We start from the raw sequence: 14,795 nt of genomic DNA, 5'->3' as shown, positions 1-14,795 counted from the left end.
ACCAGTCTGAGCAACAGTGAGACTCTGTCTCTGAAAACAGCTGGGTGCTGTGGCAGGGGCCTGTATTCCCAGCTATTTGGGAGGCTGAGACAAGTAAATCACTTGAGCCCAAGAGTTTGAGGTTGCTGTGAGCTATGATGATACCGCACTCTACAGAGAGTGACAAAGTGAGATTATGTCTCAGAAAATAAATAAATAATATAAAATGAGATAAAGTAAAATAAAATAAAATAAAATTCTGATCCAGTCCAACCACAAAAAATAGTTTGCATGAGAACCACAGGGAATAGCAAAGCCTCCATTGCCACGAGATGTCTCTGGCAGATGTGTGAAGATGCAGATTTGGCCTTCACCAGAGGGGAGCCCCAGCGCTACAAAGACCATTTCTCCAGCACAAAAATGTAAATAAGGAAGGGCAAACACCAATTTATACATATTTCTCTATTTCAAACTAGAAGTAGACCTCAACTTTTAAAAACTCTCTATTCCTGAGCACCATCCAACTAACCCGTGTATGCCACCTTTGAATATTTGTACATCAGCTAAAACATTTAAAGCTTTCTCCTTGTGGTGGGGGCTGTCAGCCACAGTTCAGTTTCCACCATATTACCATTTTTGTTGCTATTATTGAGCAAAAATTAACTATTTGGTGCATTGATAGACCTAATTATTTCATTAAAATGAGGAGAAATAGAAAAAAAATGCTGCTTCTGTTGGCAAAAATTGAAGCAAAGAGGGAAATTATGATTGCTGAAGTAGCAACATGGCATCCTTAGAAGCACAATCACGTCATTCCTCATCCATTTATTCAAATCAATATTTCCTAAGAATATCTTTTTTTTTTTTTTTTGCCAGGCAATATGCTGGGCACTGTGTGTGAAAGTGAACACATCCTTGACATTTAGGTCTCTAACAACTTTCCATTACAGTTGAGCACTTGATGTGCTTCCTTCTGTGGGAACAGGCCTGCTCCCTGTGACGTGGTTGGACTTTTGTACATGTGAGTTCATCACGCATATTTGAGAATATAGGGCAATGCCTCGCTCAACACGTCTTCTTCCATGTAGTCCTAAGCAGCAAAAGAGATGCCAAGAAAACTGGAAGTGAGGAAGCAGAGTAATGAATAAAGAACTGAACTGGAAATCAGGCGTCCTGATTAACAGCTTTGTATCATCTTCCTAAATTAAATGCATTCGATTTGTTTAATTTGCAGGACTCAATTTTCTTGTCAATAACATCTGAAAGTTAAATTAAATAAAAGATCTTCAGGTCCCTCCTAGGGGTCTCTATTCATTTTAAGCATGTTAGAGCCCTCTGCCCTGCGTGGGGGTGGAAATAGAAGAAAGCATTCATCCTTGGTGCGTTTCCTCTACAGATGCACCCAGTCTTACGTGCTAGGGACACATCAGAGAAACACACTGCTTGCTAACCTCACCACAACCAGTGTGCTGTGTGCCTCTGCTGGGCGGCGCCCTGGCAGACAGGCAGCCTCTCACGTGCCACTCTCAGCTCTAGATTTAGAGTCAGAAGACTCAGGTTTGAACCCTTATGCTGTCGGGTCCTGGACAAGTCTAACTTCTGAGTCTAGGTTTTTGTATTTGTATAATAAGATAAAATAATTCTGTAACTCAGCAACTAGGGTGCCAGCCACATACATCAGGGCTGGCAGGTTCAAACTCAGCCAAGGACTGCCAAACAACAATAACAACTACAACCAAAAATAGCCAGGTGTTGTGGCAGGCACATGTAGTCCCAGCTACTTGAGAGGCTGAGGCAAGAGAACTGCTTGAGCCCAAGAGTCTGAGGTTGCTGTGAGCTGTGACGCCATGTACTCTACCAAGAGTGACATAGCAAGACTCTGTCTCAAAAAAAAAAAAAAAAAAAATCCTACCTTCACTGTAATCATTGAGAATTTTAAGTGAATAAGAATGGGATAGCATGAATCAGAAGACCCCATGATAACATAAGTTCTACTTAAGGTCTAAGATTTCTGTTTTGAAAATCCAGGAAACAGTGTAAGTGAGGTAAGGGAGCATTCTGAGAAGAGACTCGGCCTCCTGGATTCCGTAAATATTAATTGAGCTTGGAATGCTACTGGAGTAAATAGTGGGCTAAAAGTAGGCAATAGAAAATGACAGAGAAAGGAGAGGGACACGGTCTTATAATTCATATTTTATTTCTAATAAACTTGATAAGGTCACTTTAAGAAGTTATGTTTTTGTTAGCACTGAGAGGCATGGCAGCTTGGTCATTAAAGCCTGCAAATGATTGTTTGTTTTCTTCATGCTCCTGTAATTAAACACTTCTTTTGCCATGGTGAAGCCATCCCCCTGTGGGAGCCCTGGGAATTAAGGTTAGTAACTCCTGTTCCAGATAATGAGCATGAGACTTTCACCAACCTCCACCACAGAGAGCAGTGCCAGAACCAGCTCAGAGTCTGAGTTTTAATTATCTGATGATCTCTGAAAGTGAATGTCTTGCCCTACAAAAGTCCCAAAGGAGATCTGATCACCGATTGAGTAAAGCCCTGAACCTAAGAGGGGCCACAGACACCTATAAGACCTGCCTAACTTTCTGTACCTCTATTAACCATCCATCGAGACCTACCAACTATTCCAGGCTCACCTCGAGATCACCTCCTCCATGCAGACCTGGCTATCATAAGGGAGGATCTCTTTTATAATATATTTAGACAGAAAAAAAAAAAGGTCTGCTGTATAGCACATTTAGCATTGTGGGTACATGCAACCAACATGCATGTTATATTTGTCAGACCATGCTTAGGGTTGTAAGAGACGAACAAGGCTGTGCTGTCCTCAGGGAGCACCAGGGGTAACACGTGAAACATATTTGTATATAACATTGGTGTGGGATAGCTGGTGAATTGCAGAGGGTGAAGAAGAACAGCATGATGGTGCTAAGAGGCAAGAGACTTAGTCTGTCTGGAAGCTGAGCAAAGGCACCTCACAGGTCACATGATGAATGAGTAGGATCTTCATAGGCAAGAGGAAAGGCCTCCAGACAGAAAAACATGGTAGACTAGAGGGGCGACGCGGTGTCTGGCACAGAGAGAATACAGAGCAGAGGTTCTCAAATGCAGACAGGTAAGTAAAAGCCTGTTCACAAAAAAGGTTCATAGATCACCACTGACGTTAATAAAAATAGAATCATTGGAATAAGGTTTTTATTAAGCTATTTTTTTCAATTTATGTGAGTCTTTGATTCTAAGATCATGTTCTTCCTGTTTCTGGGTGTTTCTGAAATGATGGCTATGTTATTAGATGGTCAGGGAGGAGGGTTTGGTTTATTACCTTTTGTGCTCTAAAGTGGTGTGGCAAATACTGTTAGCATTTCACTCAAATCCATTTCCTCTTTTTCCTGGGCACCCAGCTAGACCATATGTCCTAGCCTCCCTTGCAGTTAGGTTTGGCAGATGAATGAGTGTCATATGGAATGTAAGTGAAAGTGATGTGTGCCATTTGCAGGCCAAGGCTTTTAAAAGCAAACATTCTCCTCCACATTCTCTTTTCCTTAATGCTGGCTGGATTAAGATGACAAAGCCTTAGGGGATGTCAGAGCAACACAATGGAAGAATTCTGGGTTTCTGAATAACTGTTGAAGAGAAGACAACAGCCACTGAAATCCCCACCTTGGCCAGGGAGGTGGAGAAGAAATAAATTCCATTGGCTGTGCATAATGACTTCCTTCCAAACAATACAGCATGGAAACAGAGAGTCCGTAATTCTACAGGCCAGAGACCTGACAAACAAAGCATTATGCCAGGAAGGTGATCAAGGTTGACATCAACAGTCATAAATCAGGCGGAGAGTAGGCACCCTTGAGACGAGATGATGAGAATGGCTGGTTTCCTCTGTGATCTTCCTCCGAGAAACCTACAACCTCAGTCTAATCCTGAGAAAAGCACTAGACAAATCCCAAGCAAAGGACATTGTACAAAATATTTGATGAATACTTGAAACTGTCAAGGTCATCAAAGAAAAGGAAAGTCTAAGAAAATCTCACAGACAAGAGGAGCGTAAGGGGGCATGATAACTAAATGTAAGGTGGTATTTCTGGATGGGACCCTAGAACTGAAGGGAAAGTAACTAGACAGGCTGGCTAGGAGTATAGTGCTGGGACCATTCCTCAGGAACACGAGGGAAACCCAGAACAAAGACAGAGCCTGGCAGCCTGATCACACATCTCGAGATGAATACTAGATTAGGGGAAAGAAAATGAATCTTAGAAATGAAAAGCATCAAATGTTTGTTTCATTGCCTTTAAATATTGAAAACAGCCTGAGGCTCACAGGGAAAGTGTCTTCTCCAGGGTCACCCAGCTAATACGTGAATGAGCAGCAAGACCTCATCCCAATCTCATGCAAGGCAGGGTGCTGGAGAGCAGAGAGAGAGAAGGGGGAGGAGAACTTAGTTGTGCATCAATTACTGGAGGGCAAGGGTGATAAAGGAAAAGGCTATAGAAAACTATGCTACATACAGGTATACATAACATGCATATATATACAGACATGTATACATAACATGCATATATATATATACAGACATATAAAACTGTTGATACTAAAATTGGACTGTATTCATCTAAGACCAACCTAATCAGTGTTTGTGCCCAGATTTAGAGAAAGTTCCTCCATGTAACCTCTAATTTAAAATGAAAAAGATCATAACAGTGATGCAGATTTTGTTAGGGAGATCATATCTAAAGAATGAATAGTACTTTTGAATAAAAACAGCCATATTGTTAACCCATCTCCTTTGTACCAGGCACTCTCCTGATGATTTTACTATGGTTTTATTTACAGCTCACAACAAGGAATGTACAAGGCACTCTTTTCTCATTTTTCAGATGAGACTATTGGGATTCAGAGAAGCTACGTCACTTATCCAAGGTTGCAGAGCTCTACATGAGGAGGCAGGTCTAGCTTAAGTGTCTCTGGCCCTGGCCTCCTCTAGCATTGTTCAGTCACTCTATGGAGGGCACTGGCAAAACCAGGCCATGTCCAGAGGGAAGGAAGCAAACAAGGAGGGTTCTAAGTACAGTACTGCCATATGAAGAATGGCTTGAGGTGGGGAGATGGGAACCATCTCCACATTCTTGACAGCCACCAGAAGAAAGATGCAGTCAATCTGTTCTGAGTGTGTCCACAGGGACAGAAGTAGGGCCAGTGGGTAAAAGTTACAGGGAGGCAGATTACAAAAGAAATTGTGTTCAAACAAAGACCAGGTTCCCTAAGGAAATAGTGGGTTTTCTGTTACTTAACATAAGCAATCAGGAAGAAGCAGAAAAACTACAGGCCAGCTATGAAAGACATGGATGTCCCCCAAATCTGTGACATCCTAACTGGCAATGAATGGCCCTCCTAAATCCAACAGCTTTCTTTCACTTTTCTGTTCCCTGAGTTTGTACTTAGGACAGGGAATGAAAAGGATGGTTTACCAGCACCCTGAAAATGCAAAATTCTTCGTAAATGTTAAATACGGATTGTGAAGTAGTTCGATGGGATTTTTTAATCAGTCCCTGTGGGTTTATAAATGGCTCTTCTGCATTAAAGTTTAATACCATCCACTTAAAGGGACTAAGATTGAGAAGGTTGTTAAATGTGATTCTTGTCTAGTGCTTCTGGGACATTAAACTGCTACAGATTTCAAAAATTAGACTATTAGGGATAAAAAGTGTTCATTAAAAAATACATTTCTGACCAATCATAGCTAAAGGGTATAGGCTACAGCACATTCTGCATACTACCAATCAAAGTCCCAGAAAAATCAGAAATGAGACACAGAAAGACACAGGAAAAGGGACAAAATTTGTCTGGACTTTTAAACACAAGGCAAAAGTGACAACCATACTGAGCCATGGGAATTCATTAAAAATACCTGCCTGAGGCCCCTCCGTCACTGGCTGACTGCAGCAAGCAGACCTAAAGGATCACCTTGCAGAACTGTAAGTGTAAGGCCAGAGATGTGTCACTGGGGCCTGGAGGAATCTGCTCTGTGTAGTAAAGACAGCCAAGTCCTTCCCCCAGTCCTCCTTCTCCCCATCAGTCAAATGAGTGCCAAGAACGCCATCCGCACTTACCCACCCGAGAATCATGACTCTCCCCATGAAGCGCTGAGGATTCCAAGAGGACTCTGGCCCTGTGAGTTCATATCTGTTTACTCACTCAACAGATACTAACGGCACATTTTATTAAAAAAAAGAATACTGGGTGGGCATTTTTCCTTTCTTTCTTTGGGATGCCACGCAGTCTTTTCTCTTTCTCTTTCATCCTCTCTTTCCTCTCTCTTTCTAAAAAGATAAAATGAAGTTTATACATTTATATTCTAAACACACACACACAAAAATATTTACTAAGCACCAGACTTTGTGGTGGTCATTCTTCTAGGCACAGGGGACAATCAGGTGTATGTTAGAACATCAGCACCTGCCCCAACACAAGCTATGAAAGAAAACCCAGAACTAAAATTCCATAAAGCTGATTTCCATAGCGCAAATAGTCCCCATTGAAAACCACCACTTAACATCACTGACTGCAGAGGGAAGAGGGAAAAGATGAAAAATACATGAAGCTTGCATTCTAGTAGGGGAGACAAAAAATAAACAAATAATAAAATCTATCCTAGAGTGTTCGTATAGTGCTGTGATGAAAATTAAAACAATAAACATTGAGACTGCATAGTACAATGGATGGATGTGCAACTGTGGAGAGAGTGGTTAGCAGGTGACATCACAGAGGCTGAATGAAGACAGGGAGGAAACCCTTAGAAATATCTAAGAGAACAGCGCTCCAAGTGCAGGGAAACACGTGTAGTGTCATCCTGATACTTGAAAATTAGGGACCATCAGATTAGGGGCTCTTTGAAGATGCTTCTAGGCCAGGAGTCCAAATGATAGGCCAATTTTGTTAATAAAGTTTTACTGGAACATGGCTGTGCGCCTTCTCTCACGTGTTACCCACGGCTGCTTTCATACAACAGAGATGAGTAGTTGCAACAGAGGCCCTGGACCCTGCAAAGGCATACAATATTTGCTAAGAAATCCTTTACAGAGTAAATTTGCTAATCCTTGTTTTAGACGCTTGCTTCTGCAGTTCCCTCTGCCTGAAATGCGCAACTCCTACTTTCTAACTCTGCCCAGGGCTTCCCCTCAGTCTTCCAAGTTCAGCTTCCCCCCACAGGGCCTTCCCTGATGCCCTGAGGCAAAATTAATCACTCTGTCTTCAGAGCTGCTTCCTGCACCGGTTAGGGGAGCTGCACACTCTGTTACTGCTGCTTCCTTCCACACCTCTCTCTGCTGCTGAACTCTGAGCTCCTCCAGGGCAGGGACCTTGAATTATTCATCACTCTATCCAAGCACCTAACACAGTGCCAGGCACGGGGTGGATGCTGAGTGTTTGCATATTGAAGGAAGGAAAGAAATTAAGTTACATTTGGCATTTTCCACTGTCACCTGTGACTTTCAGAGGAGCTTCTTGTTTGGAGAAAGAGCTGTTTACAGCCATTGAATACAATGCCTCCAGCCTTGGGTGCATTTCTTTCCATTTTCCCCTCCACACTGAACAGTCTGTCAAGCACAGCAGCGTCCTCCATAAACTGCAGTCTCCAAAGCCCTGAGTGGCCTCACACTTCAATGGGAATCAAATGACCTTGAGACAGACAATCCTTAACCTTCATGCTACCTCAAAGCTAAAGGGAAAGAAAAGACAGGCTTTTCTGAAGTATCCTCTTCACCAAAGCAGGCTGAGGTGGGGAAGACGGGAGAAGCAGGGCAGAAGCCCAGAGCTAAGACATGAAATGCCAGGAGGGATGGGATTTTTGTACTTAGCCAATTTTATTCCTCATGACATTAGTCCCCTCCCTCCTCCCAGATTCTCCTCTGTAATATGCTCAGAAAAGTTCAAAATAACTCAAATACCATTTATTGACTTCAAACCTGCAGTAGGTACTGGGTACAAAGATGAGTAAGATGCAATTCCTGCCTTGAAGGCACCCACGGCCTCCTCAAGGAGACACATACCCAACTAATCATTATGGAAGTGAATGTAAAAAGTGCTGTCACAGAGGAACAAACAGAATGCCAAGGAATCAGAGTGGAGATGCTAGTTTTACCTGGGGTAGTGGGTTCTGGACAAGAAGCAGTTAAGAAAGGCTTTGAAGGTGGAGCATGGTGTTAGATGTAGCCTAGAATAGACAGCATTTTGCTTGCAGCAGTGAAGGCACAGAGGAACACCCGTGTCCAGCATGTTCAGGGCTGAGCAAGCAGAAAGGTGTGGACAGAGATCGGGGGATAGGGTGGGCATTCAGTGGCTAGAGGTGACAGCAGAAAGGAAGGAGGCTCCAGAACCCTTGAGAACCTTTACCCAAAGCTACCAGTAAATTTTACTTTATTCCTTAAATGGAGGATCTCCAAACATTTTTGGTTATGCATTCCTACCTGTAAAATAGTTCAAATCTATAGTTTCCATGGATGTCTATTTACTATTTATAAGTCACTTGCATAGACCACTCTGTGAATTATGTATACATCATAGATAGAAGCAGAAAATTTTAAATGAGATCAGTGCTAAGCACAAACCAGAAGTTATAATGGTTTCTTCCCATATGCCAAAGGGGCTGTCTTGCCCCCACATACTTCAGAGACCACTGCATTAGGCCATGGGGAATCTCTGAAGGATTTTAAGTCAGGGGATAAAATTATGAGGCCAGTATTATAGAAAGTCAATTTGGGGACAACAGAAGAGGTGGAATGAGGGTGGGGTGATGGTGTGGTCATGGGACCCAGTTAGGGAGTTAATCCAGATAATAGGGCCCTTAGGTATTAGACAGACACTGGTCTTAGGGATGGAGAAGAGCGGTCAGCCTGAGGGTAGAATGATTGTGCTTAGGGTCCTCAATTTTGGGCCCTTTAAGGATAAAAGATGTGTCGTCACCTTTCAGTTGTAGAAGGATGCACAACTTCTTAGTCTGTAAATCCAAATCCATTATTAGCCTCCTACAAGAGCCCTATTTAAATGTAGAATGTCATGGAAGGTATGGATGAAGAAGGCTTGATGCAGGCATTCCAATGAAGCAAACAATTTCTGGCCTTTAAGGATCTCTGTTCTCTGCAGGGAATTTGACTCTGGGCAGCCTCACTGGGTCACAACTCCTGGTCTTTCTCAGATGATCACCCAGAGAATTGAACCTGTAAGGAACACGGCTTTCCAGGGAGCTGAAGAGCAACTGCTGGAGAACAGAGACTGTAAAATAATATGAAGATAATCCTAGAATCCTGAGATTTCTAGGCCAGAAAAGCCATTCAGAATGATCAAACACAAGGTTCATGAAGAAGCAAAATGCCAGGGACAGGGGACATCTCCCAATCCCTGGAGTCAGAGCTCTTTAGTATAGCATGAGCCTTCAGTTCTGTGCCCCTGAAAAGCAAACCATTTTTCACACATGCCAGAGGTATCCTGGCCTGGTCTCAAACTAGTTGCCTGGTATCCAGAAAGCTATTTCATTTCTTCATGCACAGGCATACTTTGCTTCTAGTGCTAATTGTTGGGATAACCAGGACCTACTTCTGAAGGCTGTTCTAAGGCAGAAAGAACGCACATGGCAGTGAGCCATGCTTAGATGACAGATTTCACTTTTATACAGAATTCACATGAAAAGAAAGACCCATGGTTGGTAGCAGAGAAATGGGCAAATTCTCCTTAGTTTCTTTCACCAATAACAAATGCCAAGCATTTAACACATACCATGTACTTTATGCGGATTATTTCTCTGAATCTCACAGAAATAATTTAAGACGGGTTCTATCATATAGCTTACAGCTGAGGCTTATAGAGATTCCATAACTGGTACCATATCACTGAGTTAATAAATGCCAGAGCCGGATCGAAGCCCTTCCCTTGGTTCTTTATACCTTATCATTGCTAACCATCAATTGTCTTTTGATGAAGTCTACTGTGCTGATACATTTGTCTTTTTCCTTGACTATGATAAGCCCACAAAAACTACAAATCTATAAATTAAGGGGCCAGAAATAAACAGAAAACACTGAACTGGAGTAGAAAGCATGGCTTTTGGCCTGCTGGTACAAAAAAAAAAAAAAAAAGAGGGGGAAGTGTAGACACTTCTATGCACACAGAAAGCCTTCTGTAATAAAAGCATCCTACTTGGCATAGAAAAGTCTTCTCAGTTAGTCTCTTTTTTCACAGACACATCTTTTGGCACCAGAAATAAATGAACAGGACACATTATTTGGAAGAGCACAGGCATGACAGTTGTCTGACATGAGAGGAGCTGCACAAATGTTGGACTTGTCCAGAAATTGCCCTGGATTTCAGAGGGGATTTGTTTATTCACGTTGGCAAGCCTCAGGAATTCCCTCATACACCTCAACTCTACATTACTGACAGGTAAAAATGCTGTGGTTCTCAAATGTGATTTTTTGGGTCTGTCATCTTTTTTTTTTTATGCCACACACACACACAATTCTCACAGTCAACTAGAGAGTGGGTTCAAGTGATAATAATATTTTGTGCAAACAAGCAATTTAGAACTCCAAGACCACATCCGTCAGTCTCAACCCTGGCAAGTTCAAGCCAGGCAGCGTGGCACAATGGGATACACGGGCCAGAGGGATCCAGACATACGGGGTCTGATCCCAATGGTTTGTTTCTCTACATTTCCACTGCCACCACTTTTGTCTAAGCCATCAAGAGCTCCTGGCTCGATTCCACCAACAGCCTCCACACTAACACTCTTACCCTTTTTCCCTTCCAAATCACACTACAGTTGAGGTAATATTTTACAATACAAATTGGATCATGCCACTCTTCAGCTTAAACCCTTTAATAGCTTCCCATTTCATTTACAACAAAACGTCAAACCCTTAGCATGGCCTGGAGAGCTTTGTGCCATCTGGCTCCTGCCTACCATTTCATCATCATCTTAATTTACTCTCTGCCTGGCTCACTAAGCTCTAGGCACAACCTCCCTCTTTCTGTTCAGACCTAAGGAATTTTTCACATGCATTCTCCTCTGCCTGGATTGATCTCTTCCTGTAAAAAAATTCAAGTCACAGCTTAAATATCACTTCAAAGAGGCCTTCCCTGGGCCTCCCTTCTAACTCTTCCTCCACATTCAGACTCATATATTCCAGCACGTGCTACACGTCTCCCTTTCCCTGCACTTACCCTACTTTGTAAGGAGATATCTATTTCTATGTATTGTTTGATGTCTGTTTCCCCCTCTGGACTGTAGCATCCATGAGGGTCAGACCATCTTAGCTTGATCTATCACTGTATACTCAGTACTTAGCATAGTACCTAGCGACATGATATAAAAGGAAACCTATTTGTTCAGTGAACTGGTTTATCCTCTCTGGGCTTCATGTTTCATCTATAAAATGCCTGTATCAGAACAGTTCAGTGGCCTCAAGTCCAAGATCTCCAAAACCTTAAGGGACACAAAGGTAGATATTTATAAGCTATTTTCGGTTAAGTTAAAATTGTAAAATGAAGAAACTGTTTTCTCCTAGATTACTTCATTCCTCACTGAAAAAATCAATGAAGATTGTTAAAATTTCAGGTAAATTATTAAATGTACAAACTATATTAATACAATTAATTTATTGCTTGATACCACACCAAAGAGAACAGAAAAGTGATCAAATGTGGATAGTATTTACACTTAGGATGTAAATATGGATTGTGTGCCATAACCCAAATTCACTCTGAGAGGCTCTCAGGCAAAGTGAAACACAGGTCCAAGGCACTACCACTGTGACTGATAGGAAGGGACCATAAAGTAGATGCTAAGATCCATGAACAAAGATATGAAACAAAGGTTTCAGACAAATATGTCAAGCCAATAATTTAAAGGGTGGTCACTGTGATGATAGACATACGTGTACCAAAAGTCTTTTTTCGTGGCCCACACTGAGAAGCAAACTTCAGGATTCAATGCAGCAGGGATTGATCTATCTGTTCAGACAGATCAATAATGATTCTATTGGCCAAGTGAAGTGGGAGGCCAAGACGGGTGGGTTGCCTGAGCTCAGATCAGCCTGAGAAAAAGAGAAACCAGGTGTCTACTAAAAACAGAAAAACTAGCCAGGTGTTGTGGCAGCTGCCTGTAGTCCCAGCCACTCAGGAGGCTGAGGCAAGAAGATCACTCAGCCCAGGAGTTTGAGGTCGCTGTTGGCTATATACCAAGGCACTCTAACCTGGGACAACAGAGTGAGATTCTGTCTAAAAAATGCTAATACTATTACTACTACTAATAATAATGATTCTCCCAAACCTTATAGAGGATGCCAGCTGGACTTTAATACGCATAACCTATTTTAATAATTGCTAAGTTTGGGCAGCGCCTGTGGCTCAAGGAGTAGGGTGCCAGCCCCATATGCTGGAAGTGGTGGGTTCCAACCCAGCCCCAGCCAAAAACTGCAATAAATAAATAAATAAATTGCCAAGTTTCCCACTTTTATATGACATATCTCATGAAGAAAAGGCATCATATGTCAGCAAATCATATATTTAAGAGTGTATATTTGCTTGGGAGGACAACAAAACATTAAAATATATATTGAATTTTCTCTATGTGTTGTAGACTCAAAAAATACACAAAAAACCTATTTTTTATTTGATGTTTCAAATGTTGTACTTTGTTCCAATAAAGAAACTGGTTTAATTTCAGAATTTATGTGTTTTTTCCCAATGACAAGGGAATAGAATCAATTTGAAGCTCATTGCAAGGATGTATTCACACATAAGTCATTCTACATGTGGGTTATCTTTGTTGTCAGAAGTGGGAAACCAAGTTAGAATGCTCATGAAAATTTTTCCTTTAACTCTGACATTTAAGTTCTAAAAACTTGTTGATGTACACATAAGAATTCTGCTCAATAATTTTTAGTTTAGGGCTGAGCACAGTGGCTCACACCTGTAATCCCAATACTTGGGAGGCTGAAGCAGGTGGATTGCCTGAGCTCACAGGTTCAAGACAGAGCCCACAGCCTGAGCCAGAGTGAGACCTTATCTCTAAAAATAGTTGGGTGTTGTGGCAGACGCCTATAGCCCCAGGTACTTAGGAGGCTAAGGCAAGAGAATTGCTGAAGCACAGGAGTTTGAGGTTGCTGTGAGCTATGATGCCACAGCACTCTACCAATGGTGACAAAGTGAGACTCTGTTTCAAAAATAATAATAATAATTTTAGTGTATGTTTTGGTGAAGATTATCTTGATTACAATTTGCAAATTTGTTATATTTTCACATATCCATTAACCATTTCATATCTTTGAGTTCTCTTTCTAGCATGAAATATTTCAAACATGCAAATAACAAAGAGATACCAATAACATTCAATAGGGACTATTCAGTGAGCCGGGGACTACCAAGTGATTTCAATAAATAGTATTTAATCACTCAGTCTTTGCAACAGAACTATTTAGTGTGCTTTTTTTTTCTCATTTTATAGATGACAATGCTAAGTAACAAAGAAGTAATGTGACTGCCCAAGGTTCAGTTCTACATTTCATAAGTATGCCAGCAAGTGAGAACTGGAGCCCAGGCAGTGAGGCTCCAGAACGCACCAAGCAGCCTACTATTCTCACTGTCTCTCAATTATCCTTGTACTCACCACTCAATTTTAACAAATACTGGCATTTTCCTTAATTGCTTCTACCCTTTTACAAATTACAGCAGTGTAGTCATCTCCTCATTTCCATTCTTTCTTGACCAGATTCAACCATATTTCTGAATTTGTAATGTAGCTTCCCTTTCCACATTTATTCTGACAGGTACTTATAATATGTTTTTTTAATTATTTCAGATTAATATGGAGGTACATATGATTAGGTTACATTGTTTACATAAGGTGAAGTCCAAGCTGTTGTTATGTCCTGCACCCAGAAAGTGTGCCATATACCCGTGCAGTGCACCCCTTGGGTGGGAACTTATAGAAGCCTCCCTCCCTCCTTCTTGAGTCTGAGCTTTTCTCTCATGTGAACCTGTAGTTATTAATCTACCAGTTTCAACTTAGTATTGAATACATGTGGTGCTGTTTTTCTATTCTTGTTGATACTTCACTTAGGAGAATGTTCCCCAGATCTACCCAGACTGTTACAAAAGATACAAAATCTCCATATTTTCTAATAGCTGAATGGTATTCCATGACATAGTATATACCACAGTTTATACCATTCATGGGTTAATGGGCACTTTGGTTGTTTCCACATCTTTGCAATTGTGAATCGAGCTGCTATAAACATTTAAGTGCAAATGTCCCATGGTAAAGTGAGTTTTTTCTTTTGGGTAAATACCTAGTAATGGGATTGCAGGATCAAATAGAAGGTCTATGTTTAGCTCTTTGAGGACTCTCCATACTTCCTTCCATAAAGGCTGTACTAGTTTGCAGTCCCACCAACAGTGCAGGAGTGTTCCCTTCTCTTTACACCCACACTAGCATCTGCTGCTTTGGGACCTTGTGATGTGGGCCCTTCTCACTGGGGTTAGGTGAAATCTCAAAGTGATTCTCATTTGCATTTCTCTGAGGATTAGGAATGATGAACATTTTTTCATGTGTTTGTTAGTCATTCATCCATTGTCATGAGAAAAGATTCTGTTTACGTTTCTTGCCCAGTTTTTAATGGGGTTATTTGCTTTTTCTTGTTTATTTGCTTGAGTCTTTACAGATTCTGGTTATTAGCCCTGTGTCAGATTCATAGCATGCAAATATTTTCTCCAATTCTGAAGACCATCTCTTCGGTTTTTTGTTTTTTTTTTT

At 41.4% G+C, this 14,795-nt stretch overlaps 1 protein-coding gene across 3 annotated transcripts in view; it reads right to left on the bottom strand.

Annotated features, from left to right (window-relative positions):
• Positions 1–14,795, bottom strand: part of FGF12 (fibroblast growth factor 12) — a 530,610-nt gene that overhangs the window by 190,969 nt on the left and 324,846 nt on the right. The window lies entirely within an intron of this gene.

The sequence above is a fragment of the Otolemur garnettii genome, unplaced genomic scaffold (genome assembly GCF_000181295.1).
Source record: "Otolemur garnettii isolate 467f Iridium unplaced genomic scaffold, OtoGar3 scaffold00060, whole genome shotgun sequence".
NCBI classification, from domain to species: Eukaryota; Metazoa; Chordata; class Mammalia; order Primates; family Galagidae; genus Otolemur; species Otolemur garnettii.
The sequence above is the reverse complement of the archived record's forward strand: the minus strand, read 5'-3'. Positions and strand labels throughout refer to the sequence as shown.